The sequence below is a fragment of the Rutidosis leptorrhynchoides genome, chromosome 3 (assembly GCF_046630445.1).
Source record: "Rutidosis leptorrhynchoides isolate AG116_Rl617_1_P2 chromosome 3, CSIRO_AGI_Rlap_v1, whole genome shotgun sequence".
Classification (NCBI taxonomy): Eukaryota; Viridiplantae; Streptophyta; class Magnoliopsida; order Asterales; family Asteraceae; genus Rutidosis; species Rutidosis leptorrhynchoides.
Genome location: NC_092335.1, coordinates 127,948,612 through 127,975,895, shown reverse-complemented (window position 1 = coordinate 127,975,895; position 27,284 = coordinate 127,948,612).

Sequence of the window (27,284 nt, the reverse complement as noted above, 5' to 3'; positions counted from 1 at the left end):
TAATGCGCATCAATAATATCCCCAAAACAGAACATCTCGTGTGTATAATATATAAACTTTGAAGTACTAAACACCACACCCACTAGCTCTTTCGCCTAGTGAACATTTTTGGGTGGGGGTGTTAAACCCGGTTGCTACCTTTAGGATTCGCGTGAATTAGGGCCATACCCGTTTCTAATTCTTAGGTTACCAAGCAATAATAATCAGGGGAAAATATTTACAACAATTAGTGGCAATTATAACGTCCAACTAATTTAATAATAATCTACAGAACTTCTGTCTGCATAATAATTCATTTGAGGAATGTTTTGCTTGTGTCTATCTCGTCAAACATTTATAAAAGCATTTCATGTATTCTCAGTTCAAAATATATTTCAAAAGTATTTAATAAAGCAGTTGTAAAACAGCGCATGTATTCTCAGTCTCAAAAATGTAAAGAGTAAAAGGGAGCAAATGAACTCACAATACGATATTTTGTAGTAAAATATGCATACGACGATACTGAACAAGCAGGGTTGGCCTCGGATTCACGAACCTATATCATTTGTATATATATATTAACACATATAATCGTAATCGAACAAATATATATTACTATTAGTGATATAATTTTTATATTAATAACTTATATATATTTCATTATTTAATTAAATATATTCATTTTATATATTTTAAATAAATAAAAGTATTAATATAGTTAAGTTATGTGTATTATATATATATATATATATATATATATATATATATATATATATATATATATATATATATATATATATATATATATATATATATATATAAGATCATTTATTTGTTATATTAATAATTGTAAATATACTACATTAAGGATAATAATAATAATAATAAATTTAAGAGTTATATTATGTTTATAATAATAATGATAATAATAATGATTATAGTAATAATAATAATGATAATAATAATAATAATATTGATAATACTAATAATAATCTTAATGATAATTTTAGTAATAATTTTAATGATAATAATAATAATAATGATAATTTTAATAATGATAATTTTAATAATGATAATTTTAATAATACCTATAATAATAATAATAATAATAATAATAATAATAATAATAATAATAATAATAATAATAATAATACATATATAATAATAGTAAAAGTGAATAAATAATAATAATGTTATAAATAATAATAATAGTTATAATAATAAAAAATTTACTAATGATGATAACAATAATAATAGTACTTATTTTAATAAATATAATGATAGTAATAATAAAAAAATTTATTTGTAATATACTTAATCAAAATTCTTATATTATTTTCATAACCTTAAAATATTTTAAATCTTATACTTAATCTTAATCTTAACATTCTAGTAGTATAACATTAACATAATAATAATTAATTAATTAATAATGGTAATAATAATAATAATAACAAATAATTATATCTTTACTAAAATGAGTGGGTTTTATCTGTATAATATCTGTCGGTCAAAAAGGAAAATAATACGTGGTATTAATTAGAACAAAGACATCAATTGCGAATTGCAAGCTGCAGATTTCTCTATTTCATAATCGTGACTAAGCTTTTCGAATATCCATTTAAGTGATTTGTTCAAATCAACAACTTCAATTCATGTATACTATCTACTAATCCTATAATAATTGAAGAAATTTGATTTACTCAAATCGATTAGTTCAATCGATTGTTCATCATTATCATCAGGTATGACGATTTTGTTTATTTTATTTGGATTCGATATTAATCTTATGGTTTAAAGCTGCATATTTCAAAAATGTTTATCATATCAACATCTCGACTAACCATTCGATTATCATCCCTTACTGACGTATTGGGTAACAGGTGAAATTAGGGTTTTGATCTTGACACAATTTAAATTAAATAGTTTAAAGGTATGAGTATCTATATTTGTTCATAATTTAATTTGTAGTTTTTGATTTAGTTTTTGTTGAAACTAATGACTCAATTTGTTAAGTTCTAAGTTTTGATATCTTCATAACTATAATGAGGAAAATCAGATAAAATAAAGGATCATACGCATAGATTAAAATTATACCAGCTTTTCTCTTGATCTCCACTTTTGAACAGGTCATTACCAATGACAGAAATATACTTGTGTTTTTATGAAGGAAAGTTTGCAGAGCTGGATCAACAAGTTTTTGCACTCTTCGGTGTAATGTTCTTCTCTAACTCTCTAATTAAGATTGTAAATATTTTGCCCTATTAACATGTGTTTCTTTGATTAATTGTGAATACTCTTGACCTGGGTTTGATGGTTGTGAATGGTGGTAATTAGTTGGGTTTTTATGATGGAAACTGAAAACAAATTAGAAAATATACACTGTATTAGTAGTAGCAGTGACTTGTTCTAAGTTGTTGTTTGAGTGAGTTTGTGGTGCTTAATGGTGACTCGTTGCAGGTGGCTGTGGTGTTCATGGCTGGACAGAAACAGAAAAAGAAAAGAAAAAAAATACGATGCAGCAGTTTATATGGGTTTGTGTGGTGTTTTGGGTTACAACCTGACCATAAACAGAAATAGATAAATATTGCAGTGGTAGTAGCAACAGAAAATGATCAGCAACATTGATCGAGTTGGAGCAGTTTCAAGTAGTCATGAGAGTGGGTTGTGGTATGTTTAACGAAGGTTGTTTGTGTATATTGTTTGATGTAACTAGAACACATAACTAAATTGGTATTGTGTGTCATGAGATGGTTTCAAGGTTTGGTTTTTATTAAAATAGAAATAGTAAAGAATAGACGTAGAAGCAGGTGTGTGACGGTCATCAATCATAAACACAAGAATAGTAAACAGAAGGCAAGAAAATAATATCAAGAGAGATGTGATGGTTTTGTTGGTAACTTAAGAAAGATAGAAGAAGAGATAAGTGTTATAGTCAATACACGGATATATATATATATATATATATATATATATATATATATATATATATATATATATATATATATATATATATATATATATATATATATATACATACATAAAGTTAACAAATCGATACTAATACTAACAAAACTAGTTGAGAGTTGGTAATGATAACATGGGTAGGGTAGACATATATAATAAAATAAATAAATATCATAAATTGGGTTCATGGATATAAGTTAAACAGGAATATATATATAATATAATAATAATATTAATAATATAATAATAATAATAATAAACGTGGTGTCTAAACAAAACAATGATTTGAATCTAACAAATATCAACAATAGGGCAGTAGCCAAGGATTTATCCGGTTATCAAATCATGGAGTATTATGTCGCGGTCCGTTGTTCACCAGTGGTGGATAAAAGTTATTCAAAAAAATTCCATATTTTTATATTAACTATATTTATTTATTTTGGTCATTATGGTATAAAATTCGATTAGTAATTATTAAATAAAAATTACATCAACTGTCCCTCTCAATTCTGGGTAAAATATAAAAAGTGTTAAAACTTAATAACTAGATCCTAAATACATTTTTAGTAAGCCTAAAATTTAAAGAACTCATTTTCGAATCACTGTTTATTTTAAAATCATATAAGTTTGAATTTAACTTACTTAATATCAATCAGGACATCAAATGAGTATTACAATCATTTAATATTTATTTTTAATATACTTTATTTATATATATAGATATATTTTAAATAATAACTATTATAATATCTTATTTTTATTTATTTTACATAATTAAATTTTAATAGCAATAACATATAATATTTCAAATTATATTTTCAAATTTTCAATTACCATTTATATATATATATATATATATATATATATATATATATATATATATATATATATATACACACACATATCTATTTACAATTAATTGTTCATGAATCGTTGAAACTGATCGAAGGTAATTGAATACATAAACATAGTTCCAAAATTTTCGAGACTCAACATTATAGACTTTGCTTATCATGTCGGAAACATATAATGATCAAGTTTAAATTTGGTCGAAAATTTCCTGGTCGTCACAATTAGTGGCAATTATAACGTCCAACTAATTCAATAATAATCCACAGAACTTCAGTCTGCATAATAATTCATTCGAGGAATATTTTTCTTGTGTATATCTCGTCAAACATTTATAAAAGCATTTCATGTATTCTCAGATCAAAATATATTTTAAAAGCATTTAATAAAACAGTTATAAAAACAGCGCATGTATTCTCAGTCCCAAAAATTTAAAGAGTAAAAGAGAATCAAATGAACTCAAGATACTGTATTTTGTAGTAAAAATACATATGACGACATTGAACAAGTGTAGGGTTGGCCTTGGATTCACGAACATATTTCATTCGTATATATATTAAAACATATACTTGTAATTGAACAAATATATATATATATTATTATTAGTGATATAATTTTTATATCAATAACTTATATATTTCATTATTAAATTAAATTCATTCATTTTATATGTTTTAAATAAATAAAAATATTAACTTTGTTAAGTTATGTATATCAAATATATATTTTTATATAATATCCTTTGTTTGTTAAAAGTAGTAAAATAATATTAGTAATGGTAAAAATGATTATAATGATAATATATAATATTACTAATAAAGATAATAATGTTAATAATTCTATTAATGATAATAATAATAATAATATCTGGAAAAATATTAATTTTACTATTAACGATAGTTATGATAATGATTTCAATACTTATATAATAATAATGATTCTCATGATAATATTAATAATACTTATAATGATCTGGTAACATCGTTAATAATAATAATAATAATAATAATAATAATAATAATAATAATAATAATAATAATAATAATAATAATAATAATAATAATAATACATAATGATAATACTAATACTAATAATCATAGAATGTTACTAATAAATTAATAATAATAATAACATTAATAATGCTTATAATAATAATAATAATTGTTATAATACTTATAACTATGATAAAACTAATAATTCTTATAATTCTTATAATAACAATATTAATAACAACAACAATAATAATAATCATGGTAATAACAATAATAATAATAATAATAATAATCATAATAATAACAATAATAATTATATTTATAATAATAATAACATTAATAATAATCATAATAATTACTAATAATTAATAATAATAATAATAATAGAAATGAAATTAAGAGTGTAAACCCCTTTGAAAGCCTTTTCTAAAAAAAATGCCCCGAGCCGGGCTCGAAACCGCGACCACATGCTTAACCAACAACACCCTAACCATCCGACTGCCATGCGTTTTTCTGATATATATTTAACTTAATATTTTTTAACCCTATTTATATATCGTACATCTTCTTCTTCTGCTTCCAAAATCAACCAGGGTTCAATCCACCAACATAACCATTTACAATATAATTTTTAGAATTCTTGTGGTTACAGAAATAGATGATATTCGATTACTTTAAATAAAACAGAAGACGAATTTAAAAAAAAATTGTTGAACAGATACTAAAAAGGATTATGAACTCATCATTCAATTCAAAATTATAGGATGTTTTAGCCCACGATCATAACATGAAAAAGGTTGCATTTGACTCCTAGAAACTTTAGGAATCATCAATTTGAATTGAAACATCAAAACGGTTTCAAATTTTGCTATGAACATAACGTTTGACTTTTTAGAAATTAAGTTTGACTCCAAAATTGAAACTCGATAGGAAAAATTTGTGTTTGAAACTTTGCAGAAAGTTTAAGTGTTAGATTCCTAACAAAACTATTTTAACACATTTTCAAATCGTTTTCAAATTGAAGGTTTTTAAATAAAGAGTACAAGAACAGAGCACTCGTGCTTTGTTCTTCAAATTAGATTTTGATTTTCGTTGTTTTTTACTCAAATTGTATTTGCAGAGTATTATATAGATGTTAATAGACTTAATTACAGCTAATATGATTCAATTACATTTGTTTTGTAGTTGAATTTGCTCGACACAAAATATTCTATCAGAAATAATAATATAAAAAAATTTCTAATCGACTCCAACTAATTTTTGTTTGTTATAGAAACATAAGGAATCGATTTGTATTGGATGGTTGACAAAAATCAAATTATGATACAGTTGGAAAATGATTGAGAACAGAAATACGTATGCAATTTTATTCATTTATAAATAAATCCGTATATATATATATATATATATATATATATATATTTATATAATTCAGTATTTTATAAATGTAAATGTATTTATATATATATATATATATATATATATATATATATATATATATATATATATATATATATATATATATATATCTGTATTTTATAATTTGGTTAAATATATCTGTGTACATATATATCACATTTCTTATTTTTGATAATTAACTAATATAATTATATTAATACTATTACTATTAATAATACTAATAATAATATTATTAATAATAATATTATTGATAAAGACTAATAATAATAAATGAAAACTAATTATATGATAATATTAATAATAATGATAATTTAATAGTTTTAATTACTAGTAATAATAATATCAATGATAATAATAATCATATTTGTTATAATAATATTAATATTATTAATGATAATAATAGTATTAATAATATCATCACTTATATAAATCAAGTTATATATATATATATATATATATATATATATATATATATATATTAGATATAATATTATTAATAATACAAATATTAATGTTACTATTAATAATAATACAGAAAGTAATGGTCATATTATTAATATATCAATTATACTTTATCTTGAAATTACATGTAACATAACAACTTTTACTGAATATTTATTATTTATACATTTTATATGTACTACAATATATATAATCACCAATCATTCATAAAAATCATATTCATATAAATATATATGTTCATTTTTAATAGCATTTTAATTATTCTGTATATTACTTTACATTTTCAATTCAAATGATTTAATTGTATTTTATTAATTCAAGTTATTATGTATACTTATATTTATTTTTACATAATATATATGTTTTCAAACAATTGTTCGTGAAACGTCGGGAATAGTCAAAGGATAATTGATTACATAAATATAGTTTCAAAAAATTTTTGAGATTCAACATTACAGACTTTGCTTATCGTGTCGAAATCATATAAAGATTAAGTTTAAATTTTGTCAGAAATTTCCGGGTCGTCACAGTACCTACCCGTTAAAGAAATTTCGTCCCGAAATTTGATTGAGATCATCATGGTTAACAATAAAAATGTTTTCATGACGAATATGAGTTGATAAATAGAGTTTTATCATTATTGATTAATATAGATAAAACGATTCAATTATGTGAAGCGTACGAATGAAGCTATCACAAAAGAGTGAAATGAATGAAATAAAGATTCGTCTTAACTTTTGACATACTCCCGGTTGATTTTCGGATTTCAAGGAATTTAAAGAAAATCTTCTAAACAGAAGAGAAATGTAATAGAATGATTTGATTTGTAGATTACCGGAATCATGGAGGATAGAACTATCAAGAATATATTTTCTTGATATGTTTGGAGATTAAGTAGAATGAAAGAGTTATGTAATATGGCACATGATGAGGGTAAGGTCTGTGAACCATCATCACGTTCCATTAAGAATTTAGCATGACTTACTGTAATATAATCACGTTGATCAAGTGTCATTATATTATACTAACTCATGCTTCAATTCCCAGCACTACTTCAAAAACATTCATATTTTAAGTTCGAATTTTTACAGAATATAGAAACTAAACAGTTTCCTTTATGATGTATACAAATAACGTGAAGGGATAAATGATTTCAGATAAGAATAGTTATGAAAATATCTTCAGAAATATCGATGATATTTATAATGAAAGATACGATGATATCTTATGATTTTAGAATCAAATTGTGATGAAGAAATTAATTGACAATGATTTAGAATAATTAAAGAGCAAGGTATTCGCTGAAGATTTCATCAGAGCAGAATCATCAGGATTCTTTAAGTACAAGTTTAGTCCTTGTGATTTGATCAGAGTCTCCTTCATGGTTTGCTCAATTCATTTTTCAGTATCAAAATCTTTGAGCCTTTTTAACACTCCATTCTTTATCATCAAACTTTTGAATGTTAAGGCAGTCTTCAGTTTTCACTGCTTCATCAGCTTTTTCAAAACTCAAAAAACTGATTCATAGGCTAAAGCGCTTTTCAGAAATTCAGAATGGAAGATCATAATTCTAAGAGATAAATGTTATATGTATACATATAACTGTTGATGTAGACATGCTGCGAGATTTCAAAATACTGATTGCTAATTCCCTGTAATTGGTATGGCAATTCTCGTTACACTATGCGGATGAGTATATGATAGGGTTTTAATGAACAAACATAATGGTTTTTCGGAGAGATTTAAATCAATTAGTAATGAAGTTGCTGGTAAGTTTACTGCTAATGTGGTGGAATATAAACGGTTCTCCGGTAACGATGATGAAAGGATAACGTATATATCGAGGTTATAATAAGACTGTTTCAAACGAAAAGTCGAAGTTGACTTACTGGAGCTGTGACAAAATTGGCTAATTTAAAAAAAAATTGCAATGTTATTTTCGATAATAGCAATGCAAAAGGAGCTAGCACAGATACGTGTTAAATGTTTACTCAGGTTCCGAGTGCTTTTAGGTGCATAACTATATGCATCAATCTTTTCTTCCGTGGGTGAAGTGCGGTTGGTTCATCCTCCCGATTGAGGTGTTTTCAAGAATCATGAAAGGTTTGAATGCAGATTGTAATTGTCAAGATACAAATGAGGTTTAAGATGAAATCAAGTGGCAAACTTGAAGGAATGTTTAGTTTCATATGTTATAATCAATATTTTAATTCATTTTAATTGTCCAATATTAGTAGTCCACAGTTAGTAGTTCAATAATTCATATATAGTTTAATATATAATATTCGAATTAATTAATACGTGTCGTGACCCATTGTATATAAGTCTCAGACTCGATCACAACTCAAAGTATATATATTATTTGAGAATCAACCTCAACCCTGTATAGCTAACTCGAGCATTACCGCATATAGAGTGTCTATGGTTATTCCAAATAATATATATATATATGACACCAATATGATATGTCAAAACATTGTATATGTGTCCTAATTTATACGACGATATTTAAAGTGCGTAAAATAAATAACAGAAATTAAATGACGATAAATAAAATTGCGAGAATAAAAATTGCGATAAATAAATTGCGATAAATAAATTGCGATAATTAAATTGCGATAATTAAATTTGCGATAATTAAACTGTAATAGGGAATTAGCAGTTAGCTAGGAACAGTTAGCTAGGATTTTATTAGCGTGGATTCTTAACAAAATTTCTCATAGTTAATTTGTTTGTTTCTAACAAATTTTATTTTGTCCAATGTTTTCTTCATTATGCCACTTGTTGGATTCTGATAAGTTAAAATCCAAATATGAAATTGACTGGAAATGGTTATTCTGTGGTGAACGGATACATATATCTGTGGATGTAAGTAGGATAGCAAATGACTGTTGAATCAGATTCGAAGAATGTACAGTGTAACTTATTAATGTGAAATCTAAATATTCCTCGGGTATTACCTACCCGTTAAAATATTTTCACCATTAACAATTTGTACAAAAGAATTTTTAATTACAATTTTTATGAAAACATATATACATATATATTTTCTTCAGATGTAATTATGGATTTAATGAGTCAATATAGTATTAAACTCATTTGATTTACCGTTTGAACTGGAATACATAATCTCTAAAACATTAGAGATTACATAATCGCCATGAAGATAAAAGATGTAGAACTTCATGTTGAATGATGATTATCGTTGTAGAACGATACGTAGAACGAAGATTATGCTCGAGGTATAGATTGCGATGCTGAGGCATGTGATGTTGAAACTTAAGTTGTTGGTGGTACTGGTGTTGATGTTGGTGGTACTGTTGGTGCTGGTGATGTTTGTAGTGACCCGAACTTTTCCATGATTATATATTAAATGAAAACTATATTTGCATGATTAAATGTTTCCAACATGTTAAGCAATCAAACTTTTTAAGACTTGATTTATTGAAATGAGTTTCATGTAGACAATTGACCCCCCAAGTTGACCGGCGATTCACGAACGTTAAAACTTGTAAAAACAACATGATATATATATATATATATATATATATATATATATATATATATATATATATATATATATATATATCATGTTGTTTTTATATATATATAAAAACAATGAAAGTATCTCACCAAGTACATTAACAATGAGTTATATACATAAAATAAAAGTAGTGAATTAAGAAACGCGAAACGATATATATAACGGCTATCGTTACAACAACGTCTTACTAAATACATATGTATCATGTTAAGATATTAATAAAATATGTTTAACATCATGAAATGATAATTACATATATCATTAAGCGTATTAACAATGAACTACATGAGTAAGATGAGACTACTAACTTAAGGATTTCGAAACAATACATATATGTAACGATTATCGTTGGAATAGTATTTTACACATATATATATGATATTAAGATATATTAATACACCATGTTAACATGTTAACATAACAATTTAACATCTCATTTAAGTGTAATAACAATAGATCAATTACATTTAACAAGATCGTTAACTTAAAGGTTCCGAAACAACACTTACATATAACGACTAACGATAACTTAACGACTCAGTTAAATGTATATGCATATAGTGTATTAATATGTATTAATACACTTTTGGAAGACTTCATGACATATATAAAAGTACTTCTACTTAACAAAAATGCTTACAATTACATCCTCATTCATTTTCATCAACAATTCTACTTGTATGCACCCGTATTCGTACTCGTACAATACACAGCTTCTAGATGTATATACTATTGGTATATATACTCAATCATTAGCTACTTAGTAGCCCATGTGAGTCATTAAACATGTGGGAACCATCATTTGGCAACTAGCATGAAATATCTCACAAAATTACAAAAAATATTATAAATCGTTCATGAATTATTTACATGAAAACAAACTTACACATCCCCTTTATATCTAATCCATATACCAATGACCAAAAACACCTAAAAACACTTTCATTCTTCAATTTTCTTTATCTAATTGATCTCTCTCAAGTTTTATCTTCAAGTTCTAAGTGTTCTTCATAAATTCTATAAGTTCTAGTTTCATAAAATCAAGAATACTATCAAGTTTGCAAGATTACTTCCAAGCTTTCTAATCCAATCCAAGTAATCATCTAAGCTCAAGAAATATTTCTTATTTACAGTAAGATATCTTTCTAATACAAGGTAATACTCATATTTAAAATTTGATTCAATTTCTGTAACTATAACTATCTTATTTCGAGTGGAAATCTTACTTGAACTTGTTTTCGTGTCATGATTTTACTTCAAGAACTTTCAAGCCATCCAAGAATCCTTTGAAGCTAGATTAATTTTTGTTACTTCCAGTAGGTTTACCTACTAAACTTGAGGTAGTAATATTGTTCATAACATCATTCGACACACACACACACACACACACACATATATATAAATATATATATATATATATATATATATATATATATATATATATATATATATATATATATATATATATATATATATATATATATATATATATATATATATATATATATATATATATAACTATCTTATTCGAAGATTTAAACTTATAATCACTAGAACATAGTTTAGTTAATTCTAAACTTGTTCGCAAATAAAGTTAATCCTTATAACTTGACTTTTAAAATCAAATAAACACATCCTCTATATCTATATGATATGCTAACTTAATGATTTAAAACCTGGAAACACGAAAAACGCCGTAAAACCGGACATACGCCGTTGTAGTAACACCGCGGGCTGTTTTGGGTTTGATAATTAAAAACTATGATAAACTTTGATTTAAAAGTTTTTCTTCTGGGAAAATAATTTTTCTTATGAACATGAAACTATATCCAAAAATCATGGTTAAACTCAAAGTGGAAGTATGTTTTTCAAAATGGTCATCAAGATGTCGTTCTTTCGACAGAAATGACTACCTCTTTAAAAAAAATGACTTGTAACCTGTATTTTTGACTATAAACTTATACTTTTTCTGTTTAGTTTCATAAATTTCAGTTCATTATGAAACCATAGCAACTTGAATCACTCAAAACGGATTTGAAACGAAGAAATGACGGGTAAAATAAAATTGGATAAATTTGCTAGTTTTAGCTACGGAAATTTTGTAACAAATCTAGACTAAACATATCATAACTAATTTATATTGTATTATACATATTATGTAATTTTGGGATACCATAGACACGTATACAATGTTTTGACATATCATATCGACCCATCTATATATATATATATATATATATATATATATATATATATATATATATATATATATATATTTCGGAACAACCATAGACACTCTATATGCAGTAATGCTTGAGTTAGCTATACAGGGTTGAGGTTGATTCCAAAATAATATATATACTTTGAGTTTTGATCTAGCCTGAGACTTGTATACACTGGGTCGTGGATTGATTCGAGATAATATATATTGATTTATTTCTGTACATCTAACTGTGGACAACTAATTGTAGGTTACTAACGAGGACTGCTAACTTAACAAACTTAAATTATTAAAACGTAATAAAAAATGTTGTGAATATATTTGATCATACTTTGATATATATGTATATATTTGTTATAGGTTCGTGAATCGACCAGTGGTCAAGTCTTATTTCCGACGAAGTAAAAATCTGTGAAAGTGAGTTATAGTCCCACTTTTTAAATCTAATATTTTTGAGATGAGAATACATTCAGTTTTATAAATGTTTTACAAAATAGACACAAGTACGTGAAACTACATTCTATGGTTGAATTATTAAACCGAATATGCCCCTTTTTAGTCTAGTAATCTAAGAATTAGGGAACAGACACCCTAATTGACGCGAATCCTAAAGATAGACCTATTGGGCCGAACAAGCCCCATCCAAAGAACCGGATGCTTTAGTACTTCGAATTTATCATGTCCGAAGGGAGTCCCGGAATGATGGGGATATTCTATATGCATCTTGTTAAGGTCGGTTACCAGGTGTTTACCATATGAATGATTTTTATCTCTATGCAGTTTGCGAAATGCCTGATACGAGATGTGTATTTATGAGAAATGAAATCTTGTGGTCTATTATTACAATTTGATAAATATATAGGTTAAACCTATAACTCACCAATATTTTTTGTTGACGTTTTAAGCATGTTTATTCTCAGGTGATTGTTAAGAGCTTCCGCTGTTGCATACTAAATTAAGGACAAGATTTGGAGTCCATGCTTGTATAATATTATTTAAAAACTGCATTCGAAGGCATATATTGATGTGTAATATTATTGTAAACCATTATGTAATTGTCGTGTGAAAACGCTATATTTTAGATTATCATTATTTGATAATCGTCATAATATTTTAAAAGTTATGGTTTGTTTTAAAATCGAATGCATCCTTTGAAAAACATCTCATATAGAGGTTAAAACCTCGCAACAAAATCAATTAATATGGAACGTTTATAATCAATATGAATGGGACATTTCAATGTTGCTGATGCAGGTAAGTTTTGCACCATATTCTCCAAAATCACAACTCGAACGCGAAGTTTGTTGATTTATTCTATTATTCCAGGATGATTGTCGATCGGAACGAGCGGATGAATAAGGTTTAGAATTGTGGATAGAATATAATCGTGTCGAGCTACTCTGGAAATGAGGGTGAAAATTATGTTTCAGACTGGTTCGCCGGTAAGTGCTTCAGGTTCTTCACCAAGAGGGCAACGTGGTGGATGAAAGGGATCGCCTTCTTCTTGTCTCCAATGATTAAGTAGACTACGAACCCATCCCCAATTCATCCAGAATAGATGATGACTAATTGGTTGATCCATTCCGGTCACACTGCTTTCGGAACTCGAGTGAAACTCCATATCAGAATCTGAGGGACTTGAACTAGTGGCGAGTTCCATTTCGTACGATTGAGTAAAGAATTTTTCGATATGAAATGATTTTCGGATATCGGATGATATTCTAATTACATAGAGTACCTATGTATAGTACAGAAGATCTCGTAGATTACGGAGAAATTTACGGAATATGTCAGGCAAAGTTTACAGTAACATATACACTAAGATATGAATTAGCAGATACGCTAAGATATGAATTTTTGTCTATACACTATTCATGCAATCAATGCAGTAAGATGTGTCTAGACTAAGAATGATAAGCAAGTGATTTCCTAAGGATGATAAGCAGGTAATTTTCGACACGAAATGATAAGCAAAACTTTTGACATGCAGACACGGTCGAAGTTCAGACTCACTAATGCATCTTAACAACTATCAGTTAGACACACTAATGCAAGACCTGGTTCGCTAATACCACCGCTCTGATACCAACTAAAATGATCCGTTCATACCGATTATAAACGATTCACGATAGTTGATTTTATTGCGAGGTATTTGACCTCTATATGATACATTTTACAAACATTGCATTTGTTTTTAAAAGACAAACTTTCTTTACATCGAAAGTTGATGATGTGTGCGAGGTGTACTAGGAAATAGTATTATTTTTACAATGAAATACTATTAAATACGATACAATTTTACACAAGATATTTATTTATTTATAGAATGGATATACCTAAACCTTGCTACAACACTTATAGGCAGTGTACCTAATCGTACAGTAGTGTAGTTTTTAGTAAGTCCGGTTCGTTCCACAGGGAAAATTAAACAAGCTTAACGCTATATTAGTTTTAAATATATAAAAATACAAATATATATATAAGTAATATTATTATTATAAAAAGGGGGTTTTTACCGTTTAATGACCGGTTTGTCGATTTTAAAACTTTAGTCACAGTTAAAATCTAATGTAAAATATATAAATATAACTTAATTTTAAGCGTAAAGTAAATAACGATAATGAAATTACGATAAAAGTGCGATAAAATAAAATTGCGATAATTAAAGAGTACGATAATTAAAAGTGCAATTAAATACAATGACAATAAATAAAAGTGCGATAAATTAAAAGTGCGATTAAATATGAAATAAAAGAATTATGCTTATTTAAACTTCCGTAATCATGATGTTCGACATGTTGATTTTTAGTTTATTCCCATGGGTTAATTGTCCTTTGTCCTGGATTATTTAATATGTCCATCTGGTTTTTGTCCATAATAGTCCATCAGTCATAAATATAAAGTGCGAGTGTCCTCGTCAAATTATCCTTATATCCAAAGTCAAATATTCCAACTAATTGGGAACTTAAACTGTAACAAGGTCTTAATACTTCGTTTAATAATTACACCAGGATATCGACTACGTGTAACCCAAGGTTTTAATACTTTGTTAACAATTATGCCAAGTGTCCTTGCACATAATTTCACCCCTGTTTTAATAAATCTATTAACTATTAATCCATTCCCGTGTCCGGTTAAATGAACGATTATTCGTACATATAAATATCCAGCCCATCGTGTCCGATCGAGTGTATATGGTTATTTATAGGTACGTCCAATTGTAAATCTTTATATTAAATTAACAAACTATCATTTAGTTAAACAAATATAAAGCCCATTAATAGCCCATAGTCTAATTTCCACAAGTGTCGTTCTTTTGTCCAAACTCCAATTATGATAGAAAGCCCAATTACCCAATATTAATAATTTAGCCCAACATCATGATTACTTCGTCTTAAATAAGCATAATAATAATTTAGCTACGAGACATTAAATTAAAAATAACATTAACCTTAACTTACAGTGATTACAAATAGCGTAGCGTTACACGGACAGAATTTCGACTTACACCCTTACAACATTCGCTAACATACCCTTATTATTAGAATTTAAAATTAAAATTAAAATTATAATATATATATATATATATATATATATATATATATATATATATATATATATATATATATATATATATATATATATATATATATACGTTTGTAGATAGAGAGATGGATTGATATATGATGAACCAAAGCTGCGAATTTATAGGCCTGTGGGCTGGATTTCAGGGCGATGTGATCGCATAGCTTTTGTGCCTCCAGGCCATGCGATCGCATGGTGGTAGGTATCAGCTCAAAATTCTTTGTTTTCTTGTTTGTCGACGTTTATAATATATAATATAATATATAAATAATTTATATAATTATTTAAATATTATATTATATTCTTGTGCATAGTTGACTCATAATTTTTAGTCCGTTGCGTCGAGCGTTGAGAGTTGACTTTGGTCCCGGTTCCGATTTTTCGAACGTCCTTGCGTACAATTTAATATCTTGTATTTTGCGTTTCGCGTCTTGTACTCTTGTAATTTTGAGACGTTTCTTATCAATAATTAGAACCTCTTTGATTGTACTTTGTACTTTTAAGCTTTTTGGTCGTTTGCGTCTTCAATTCGTCGAATCTGTCTTTTGTCTTCACCTTTTATTATTTAAACGAATATCACTTGTAAATAAAACAATTGCAACTAAAAGCTTGTCTTTCTTGAGGGATAATGCTATGAAATATATGTTCGTTTTTAGCATTATCAAATATTCCCACACTTGAGCGTTGCTTGTCCTCAAGCAATATAGTCTTGAAATAAAAATACTAGAATCACTTCTTTATTCTTCACACTTTGTACATCAGTGATTTCTATACGGCGGTATAAATAATGGTAGTAACGATGTGGTTTACAGTCATACATGACTATGAAAATTTAGATCCATTAAGGAAATTGGACCTTTATGAAAATATTTGATCTTTTGAAAATTAAATCTAGCTTTTACCCTAGATAAGTTTTCTGGAATAACCCTTCACCGGTATTTGCAAATTGTTTTTGTGGGTTTGGTGGGTTTCAGATTTGAAAATTTTAGCTCGAAACTTGTGGTTTTGTGTCACCCACTTGCTATCCTTGTATTGGGAAAGCAACACGTCCAGTATACTTGCTCCGTATATTACCTTTTGGTAAACTACCGTCCGGTTGTAAAGGAAAGCGTTGAACAAGCAACTGTTAAGGCAATGTCCCCTGACATGCTTTTAATTATGGTCTATAACGTGTCGGATGCAATTACTATCCTTGGTAGGAGCAATAGTAAAGCTCACCCTATAATTTTTCAGTTTGGCACAAAATCCTATCTTCGATCATACTATGCAACCACCGTTCTTACGGTTGACACCCGATTTGGCTCAGGTGACCTAATGAATTTCAGGTGAATTCTTAGGATTTTACGTTCAATGGTAATGAACGCATTAAAAATGGGTTTTTCAGAAAACAAATCGGTTTGTAATTTTGATCAAAATATTTTCTCGTTCATGCTCGAGTTTAGATATCATTGAATTCCATGAGTTTGTAATTCTCAATCTTTAAGGTCAATCTCAAGGATTGAGTAATATCAGTCTTAAAAGCTGATTTTTAATCTTTAAGGAGATTATCCTTTCTGGGAGTCTGATTTATCAAGCTAATTTGCACGGCGTCCTCCCCATTTTACAAGACAGATCCTCACATGGTTAGGATAAGTCTGACCACTTGGCAACCCTGTTTGATGCTGAGGTCCGTGGATTTCTTGCTGATTTTAGTGATGACTTTTCTAGATTTTTCGTCAACCTACAGCTGGTCTGGACGACAACTTCATGACCTAAATCAAGAAGCGCGTTTCTTTTTCGGAAGAATTTACTTCCTTTTAATGATGGAATTGATTCATCGTGTAGACTCATCTATTCTTTCAAATATATTATAGTAAATCGGGTGAAACTGATTAGTTTAGTCTAAAGCAAAAGCATCTTCAGTTATTTGTTACAGCAATATGTGATATATATTCAAAATAACTTGGTAAATTTTTCCACACTTGGCTTTTATTTTCCTTGTTATTGTCCTCTATTCCATTTTAAATGAATTCTAACATTTTGGTTTGTTTCTCAATTTATGTCCTTTCCGAGGTAACAATAATTTCGGTGTTTACCACCTAGTTTTATCGTTCATAAATATGTATAAACATGATTTTGAATTCATTTAATTGAAAATTTTGAAAAATTTTACTAGAATTGGGTAGTCAGTATATAAGACTAGGGCTGTTCTTTATTATCAGAGAGCACTAGATTCTAATACAACTACTGCTTTACTATTATTTTTAATGGTAACCAAGTGTATAGTTTAAAATTTTAAAAATCCGAAAGAATTTAACCCCTTCCCACACTTAAGATCTTGCAATGCCCTCATTTGCAAGAAATCGGTAACAATTTAAATTATTGAGGGTAATTAGCGTAGAAAAATGATCAAATTTTACCAAAGTTTCCAAACATATTGGCGTTTGTTTGTTGAATGATAAATGGTGCACATCATTTGTTTATTCCGTCTTGTTGTTACATTACATTTCTTTTTCGTTTTGTCGTCAAAAGTACTAGCTTTTGCTGAACTTAATGCCAGTCTTTGAAAATGCGCTGTTTTACCCTGTTTTGTATAATTGACAATATACATACATACAAATATAAACAAGCATGGCAATTTGAAATGGGACTTAAAATCCCACTTTCAAATCAAATATGAAACATTAGTACAACAAATAAAAATATTAAACATTACAATAAAAATATCATAATATAATGTGTTTAAACATAAATAAACAGAAATAATAAAAATTAAAAATCATATAAATTACCAACCGGAACTAAATCAATCTGGAGAGGGGTTCCAGTTCATGTCGTCATCCGGGTTCCATGGTTGGTGATAGGTGTACTGGTATGCCTGGTTAGGGTCGTAGAGAGTATAAGGTGATCTCATCTCGGGCTAGTGTTGAGGATAGTAAGCGGGTCGGGTAAGAACGTAGTAATCCTGAGGTGATAGCTGGCTCATAATCTGACGCTGATGATAGTCCCATCTATCATGCTGTCATTGCCTGGAATGTTCGTAATCATTCCGGGCTTGCCACTGCTCCATCCTTCTAAATCTCTCCGCGTTTGTCATATCTACCTCATCTACACGCTGGTAGACATCAGTCATAGCCTCCCGAATGACATCCCTAATGTCACTCGCTTCCTCCATCTCCTCATATGAGCCTCTTTCTGCCTGCGGATGACTACCTTCATAGGGTATTGCCTGGTTACGTCTACTCTTCAATACCTTAGCACCTGCATAAACTCTCAATCCTAAAAGCTCAACCTGTTCCCTACATTCCAAAAGTGGACCCCCTTGGTCCTTATCTACCCATAAATACTCTCCAATGAGAGTAACAAAAATATCTCCTCCAATAATCCCCCCTTCCTGTATTCCTTCAACCATCTTAGATAAATAAAAACCAACACAGTAAGGGATATTAACAAAGCCTCTTGGGTCTCGAATACACTTTAGGTAAAATAAATCATGTAAGGTCAATTTTTCCTTGTTGTGACCTCTCTGTGTAATCGAGTTAGCCAAAAATCTATGAATTATACGAAGCTCGGCTCTGTTAATATGTAAGTAGGTATGTGTTCCTCCCCGCCAAAAACATTATAATCAGACATACGCCTCCAAACGGCGTTCGCATCAAAATTCCTATCTACCCTTTCACCATGATAAATCAAATTCATACAATCGAGTAGTAGTAATTCAGCGAGCGTATATATCTGTAATGCCCTGGCCATATCCAGCATGGACATCCTGTACATCCTACCGCCAAGTATAAACCTAAGAAAACTTCTATCATCTAAGCTATCTACATCTACATTTAATGCTATAGTACTCATTAGCTCAACACACCATTCCTTATATACAGGTCTACGAATGGTGAATAGACGTTCCCAATCGGTAAAAGAAGAACTGCCATACCTTTGAATCAGATGCTCCCTAACACGGTCAGCTAGTTGGACCCTTTCCAAAGGATCCCAATCAATTACCCTAGGCACCTCTACATCTTTCGTTACTAATTTGAATTTATTATTTTGATATGCCGGGTAATCTCTCCATCGTCTATCGAATCTCATATTAGGATGCAACGTGTGTTCAGGAATCGTTGGGTATTCTACAGGCGGATGCATCAGAAATACTATGAATTCATTAACAAACTGTAGCGGATCATAATAAGGTACGTGTTGATCAGGCTGATGTTGTTGTTCCTGTTGTGGTACTTGTTCAGGTTCATATTACATTTCTGGTTCTGGTTCTGGAGCAGGTCGTCTAGATGATGAACCTCCAGTATCGGCTCTCTGCAAAACACATTAAACACAAAATTTGTGCATCCAAATATGCATTAGTGTTAGCAAAATAACAACTTAAAACAATCACAATAACATGTTCAATCAAAATTAAACTTATACACATTTTCACAATTTTTTTACAATTTTACACTTTTTCAAATAAGCACATATGAAAATGTATACAAAGTTCATAAGCATTTAATTCAAATAACATGTTAAAACAACCTTTACTAACAATTAAACAAGTCTCAAATGGCAATTATATCAAATTAATCAAGTTCATGAATTTTGCACCTAAAAAGTCCACTTTAATCTTCAAAAATCATGTTTAGGATTAAAGTTTGGATCATTTAGCTACCTAAACATGTTACACTACTCAATTTAGCAATAATTCATGACAAAAATTGGCCATAACCTGTTTATATCAAAAGCCCCAAATTGCTCAAGAACACAAACCCTAGATTTCTAAAAATTTTGAAGTTTTTGGCTTCAAATCATGTTAAATAGCATCAATCTAGGTTATACTTGCATAAAATACTATCAATTTAACACTAATTACACTAGAAATTAACAAAATTGCATTAGGTAAAATATTGGTAATTATCACAAAAACTAGGAATTTTTAGAGTTTATGGGTGTAATTTTTACCTTTTTTGATAAACTTCTGAACAATTTCATGATTAGAGCGAGAAATTTGACGAATTACGGTGAAAATTTGGTGAAATTTGGTGAGATTTTGAGAGATTTTCGTGTATGTGTGTGTGTATTGTGGAAAGAGCAGAACACAGCTCGCTGAGCTTTTTCTATCTGGCCTGTTTTCCAGCTCCATGCGATCGCACGGAGTTGGAGTTCAAAACCCATGCGATCGCATGGGGGTCAGGGTACAGTACTTTGGCTTTTTTTTTTATAACCTTATACTTAATAAAACATAAAATTAATTAAAAATTAAAATTTTGTTTCTTTTTAGGATGAGGGCGTTTCGGATCGTTGTCCTAGTCCGTCCCTCGACAAAATTTTAAAATTTGTCAATTTAAAGCGCGGTTTTAAAAGTAAAGATTTTTGGGTTTTTTAAATGTTTTTGGCATACTTTAGTTCAATAAGATTAAAAATAATGATAATAAAAGTTCTCGTCCCTCCCTTGGGTAGAGCAATTTCGGTTCAACGACCTAGTCTTCAACTCACGACGAATTTTAAAAATCAAATTTTTAACTTAACGAAATAAAGTAAATTTTTGTTTTTAAATTCACACCAAACTTAAATATAAAATGCATAAAATTATAAATTCATATTAAAAATTCACACCAAACTTAAATTATATTTTTATTTTTATACATACAAACTTATATTAAAAATATTAATTTTTCAAATATTTACAAACTTAAATATATTTATTTTTTTTAAAAGGGTTTAAAATATCAATTTAATATTAATTTTAAAAACAAAGTAAAAATAAAAATAAAAATCTTTTTGGTCTTTTATCCCACTTTAATTAATCAAATATTATCAAAAACATACGCCCCTCTTTTCGGTAAAGTAATTTCGGTTTCATAACCTAGTTTAACTCATGACGAATTTTTGAAATATTTTGGGTTGATTGATTAAAGATATTTATACCTTAAGAATAAACGGTAAATTTCGCAGTGATGTAGTAAATTTTTGTATGATATCAATAATTTCAGTCGCAAAACCTAATTTTATTGAGTACCAATTTAATACTTTATAGCGAACGATTTAGCGTTTATTATCAAAAGCTTAAAAATAAAAATAAAAATAAAAACTGAAAATTGTACAAACTTACCTGTGAAATAGAATTCTTAGTGACCTGCTTTAGCCCACTCATAAGATAGTCGGACTAATTGGTTTTTCATAGCTACATAGGCATAACCTCGAGCATTTAATGTTTTTTCTTCGAAACATATGAACGGTCCATCTCTGCATAAAGTAACGAATTCGGTATTGGAATATGTCTGATTCGTCGAGCATTTTCCTTCGTGTGACCATTTTCCGCATTTGTGACATCTTTCAAGGTGTCGTGCTCTTCTTATCGCTGCGGATTTTAATTTTCCTTTACCAAACTGTAACTTATTATTTTTGTTTCTGGATTCTTTTCTTACTCCGTCCAATTTACCTCTGATTAATGATACTATTTCACTTGGAAGGGTGTCATTATTACGTTTAGTGATTAAAGCATGTAGCATTAGACCATGGTTTAGTTCACAGGAAGTCTTCAACTATTAAAACCTAAAAAAAAATAAAAATTCAGAATGGGGGGAGAAGACTAGTTCTTTAGGGTCTGCTAGGGAAAGACCATTCGGGTTCCATTCTCGTAAACTACACGAAAACAGAACATCTAACTCTAAAAAAAATACATATTATCCTTTAAAGACTTGATTCTCCCCACACTTAGTTAGCCGTGGTGTCGAAATTGTGATTAACTTCGTTGTGAACTTCCATTGGACTATCTATGTAATGTTTACCTCTGTGACCATTAACCTTAAATTCAATTCCATTTGAATTTATTAATTCTACCGTTCCGTACGGGAAAACTCTTTTGACTATGAATGGTCCAGACCATCTTGATTTCAATTTTCCAGGAAATAGCTTGAATCATGAATTGAAAAGAAGAACTCTGTCTCCTTCCTTAAATTCTTTTGAACTTCTGATTCTTTTATCATGCCATTTCTTCATTCTTTCCTTATAGATTAACGAATTTTCGTATGCTTCATGTCTTAATTCTTCTAATTCGTTTAGTTGACTTAATCGTAGACGTCTAGCTTCATGTAAATCAAGATTACATGTCTTCAAAGCCCAAAATGCTTTGTGTTCAATTTCTACTGGAAGATGACATGCTTTTTCGTAAATGAGTCTAAAAGGTGTGGTATCAATTGGAGTTTTTTAGGCTGTTCGAAAAGCCCAGAGTGCATCCTCCAATTTAATAGACCATTCCTTCGGATTTGATCCTACGGTTTTTTGTATAATACGTTTTAAAGCTCGGTTGGTATTTTCAACTTGTCCACTTGTTTGTGGATGATAAGCGGTGGAGATTTTATGAGTTACTCCATATCTTTTAAGAACTTTCTCAAGCTGATTATTACAAAAATGAGTACCCCGATCACTTATTAAAGCTTTCGTGTTCCAAACCTTGCAAAAAGACGTTTTAAAAAATTGACTACAACTCGTGCATCGTTAGTTGGGAGAGCTTGTGCTTCCGCCCATTTAGATACATAATCAATGGCAACGAGAATGTAGAGATTATTATGAGATTTTAGAAATGGACCCATAAAGTCAATACCCCAAATGTCAAATACTTCACATACTTGAATGACATTTTGTGGCATTTCATCACGTTGATTTATTTTTCCGGCCCTTTGACAAGCATCACAGGATTTGCAAAGAATGTGTGCGTCTTTGAAAATTGTAGGCCAATAGAATCCAGCATCGTAAACTTTTCTAGCTGTTAGTTGAGGCCCATAATTCCCTCCTGTTGGTCCTGTGTGACAATGGTTTAATATTTGACTGGCTTCATCCCCAAATACACATCGGCGTATTATTCCATCGGGACAACTTTTAAACAAATGTGGATCTTCCCAGAAATAGTGTTTTATATCACTAAAGAATTTCTTTCATTTTTGGTACGATAATCCTTTTTCAAGGAATCCACATACTAAGTAGTTTGCATAGTCTACAAACCATGGAATTTCATTATAATCTATCTTCAATAGATATTCATCAGGAAAGTTGTCTTGTATGGTCGATTCATTTAGAACTTCTAATTCGGGATTTTCAAGACGAGAAAGATGATTAGCGGCGAGATTTTCTGCTCCCTTTTTGTCTCGGATTTCAATATCGAACACTTGTAAGAGTAAGATCCAACGGATTAATCGTGGTTTGGCATCTTGTTTCGAAAATAGGTATCTAAGAGCAGAATGGTCGGTATAGACCACCGTTTTAGCTAGAACGAGATATGATCGAAATTTGTCAAAAGCAAAGACAATAGCAAGGAGTTCTTTTTTAGTAGTTGTATAATTCGTTTGTACTCCTTGTAACGTCTTACTAGCATAATAAATAGGTTGAAATCGTTTTTCAATCCTTTGTCCTAAAACGGCTCCCATTGCAAAATCACTTGCATCGCACATTAGTTCAAACGGTAGATTCCAATTTGGAGTTATCATGATCGGCGCATTAGTGAGTTTCTCTTTAAGAATATTAAAAGATTTGATGCATTCATCTGAAAAGATGAATGGAGCATCCTTTTCTAGGAGTTTATTCATAGGAGTGGCAATTTTAGAAAAATCTTTTATGAAACGTCGGTAAAAACCGGCATGCCCTAGAAAACTCCTAACTCCTCTAACATTGGTGGGATGTGGAAGTTTAGCAATTACATCTACTTTAGCTCTATCCACTTCAATTCCTTCCTTTGAAATTTTATGACCAAGAACGATGCCTTCTTTAACCATGAAATGGCATTTCTCCCAATTAAGTACTAGATTTGATTGTTCGCATCTAATAAGCATTCGTTCAAGATTAACTAGACATGTTTCAAAAGTATCACCGAAGACTGAAAAGTCATCCATGAAAACTTCCATGCATTCTTCTATCATGTCGTGAAAAATCGCCATCATGCACCTTTGAAAGGGACCATAAGGGCATGCGTTTGTAAGCAAAAGTACCATAAGGGCACATGAATGTGGTTTTCTCTTGATCCTCGGGTGCTATTGGAATTTGAAAGTATCCGGAAAAACCATCAAGGAAACAATAGTAACTATTTCCGGCTAATCTTTCCAACATTTGATCAATGAAAGGTAAGGGAAAGTGATCTTTTCTGGTGGTGTCATTTAATTTTCTATAATCAATACAAACACGCCATCTTGTTATAGTCCTAGTAGGAATAAGTTCATTTTTCTCATTTGTGATGACAGTCATGCCACCCTTCTTAGGCACGCATTGAACTGGGCTTACCCATGGACTATCAGAAATTGGATAAATTAGACCTGCATCTAGCAGTTTAATAATTTATTTCTTAACAACATCTTGCATATTTATATTTAGTCTTCTTTGGCGTTGCACATACGTTTTATGACCTTCTTCCATAAGGATTTTATGTGTGCAATACGAAGGACTTATTCCTTTACTATCATGAATTTTCCATGCAATGGCTGGTTTATGAGCTTTTAGCACAGAAATGAGTTGAGATTTTTCATTTTCAGTAATAGAAGACGATATTATTACAGGTAATTCAGATTCACCATGTAAATAAGCGTATTCCAAATGGTTTGGAAGTGGCTTTAACTCTAATGTCGGTGGTTCTTCTATCGATGATTTGTATCGATATCTGTCTTCTTCTTTTAGCATTTGAATTTCTTCTGTTGTTAGTTCATATCCATTAGCCATAAGTGTAGCTATCATTTCAGTTTCATCAATTGGTTCAGTTCCGTCTCCTAAAGAATATTCTCCTGTTCCTTGTAATTCTGGAAATTCTTCTAACAATTCTGCATGTGATTCTATAGTTTGAATATAATAACATGTATCATCTGCAGATTGCGGTTGTTGCATGGCTCTATCAACTGAAAAGGTAACACTCTCATCCTCTATACTTAGGGTCAGTTTCTTACCGAACACGTCTATCATTGCTTTAGCCGTGCTTAAGAATGGTCTTCCTAATATGAGAGGAACTTGAGAATCTTCTTCCATGTCCAGAATAACAAAATCTACTGGAAATACTAAAGTACCAACTTTAACTAGCATGTTCTCCATTATCCCTCTAGGATATTTTACTGATCTATCGGCTAGTTGTATGCTTATTCGTGTTGGTTTCAATTCTCCAAGGCCTAGTTTAGTGTATAGTGAATACGGCATTAAATTTATACTAGCACCTAAGTCTGCCAATGCTTCTATTGAACTAAGACTACCCAGAAAACATGGAATTGTGAAACTTCCTGGATCAGATAGTTTTTCTGGTATCTTATTCAACAGCACTGCAGAACAATTAGCATTCATAGTAACAGCCGAGAGTTCTTCCATTTTCTTTCTATTTGTGATTAGATCTTTCAGAAATTTAGCATATCTAGGCATTCCTGAAATCACATCAATGAAAGGAAGATTGACATTTATCTGTTTAAACATATCCAAGAATTTAGATTGCTCGGCTTCAAGTCTCTCTTTTCTCATTTTACTCGGGTAAGGAAGTGGTGGTTGGTATTGGTTTAACATAAGGTTTAGCCTTAACTGTGTTACCTTCATTAACCTTTTCAACTACCGGTTCTTTTGTAGTGACCCGAACTTTTCCATGTTTATATATATATTAAATGAAATTGCTATTTACACGATTAAGTGTTTCCAACATGTTAAGCAATCAAACTTGTTAAGACTTGATTAATTGAAATAGGTTTCATATAGACAATTGACCACCCAAATTGACCGGTGATTCACGAACGTTAAAACTTGTAAAAACTATACGATGACATATATATAGTTATATATATAGTTAACATGATTTTATTATAAGTATGTATCTCATTAGGTATTTTAACAATGAGTTATATACATAAAAATGAGACTATTAATTTAAGAAACTCGAAAACGATATATATAACGAATATCGTTATAACAACGTCTTACTAGGTACATATGAATCATATTAAGATATTGATACACTTGGTTAATTATGTTGAATGATAAGTAAATATATTATTAAGTGTATTAACAATGAAATACATATGTAAAAATAAGACTACTAACTTAATGATTTCGAAATGAGACATATATATAACGATTATCGTTGTAACGGCATTTAACTGTATATATATCATACTAAGATATATTATATATCATAATATCATGATAATATAAAAATTTAACATCTCATTTGTTATAATAAACAATGGGTTAACAACATTCAACAAGATCGTTAACCTAAAGGTTTCAAACCAATATTTACATGTAACGACTAACGATGACTTAACGACTCAGTTAAAATGTATAT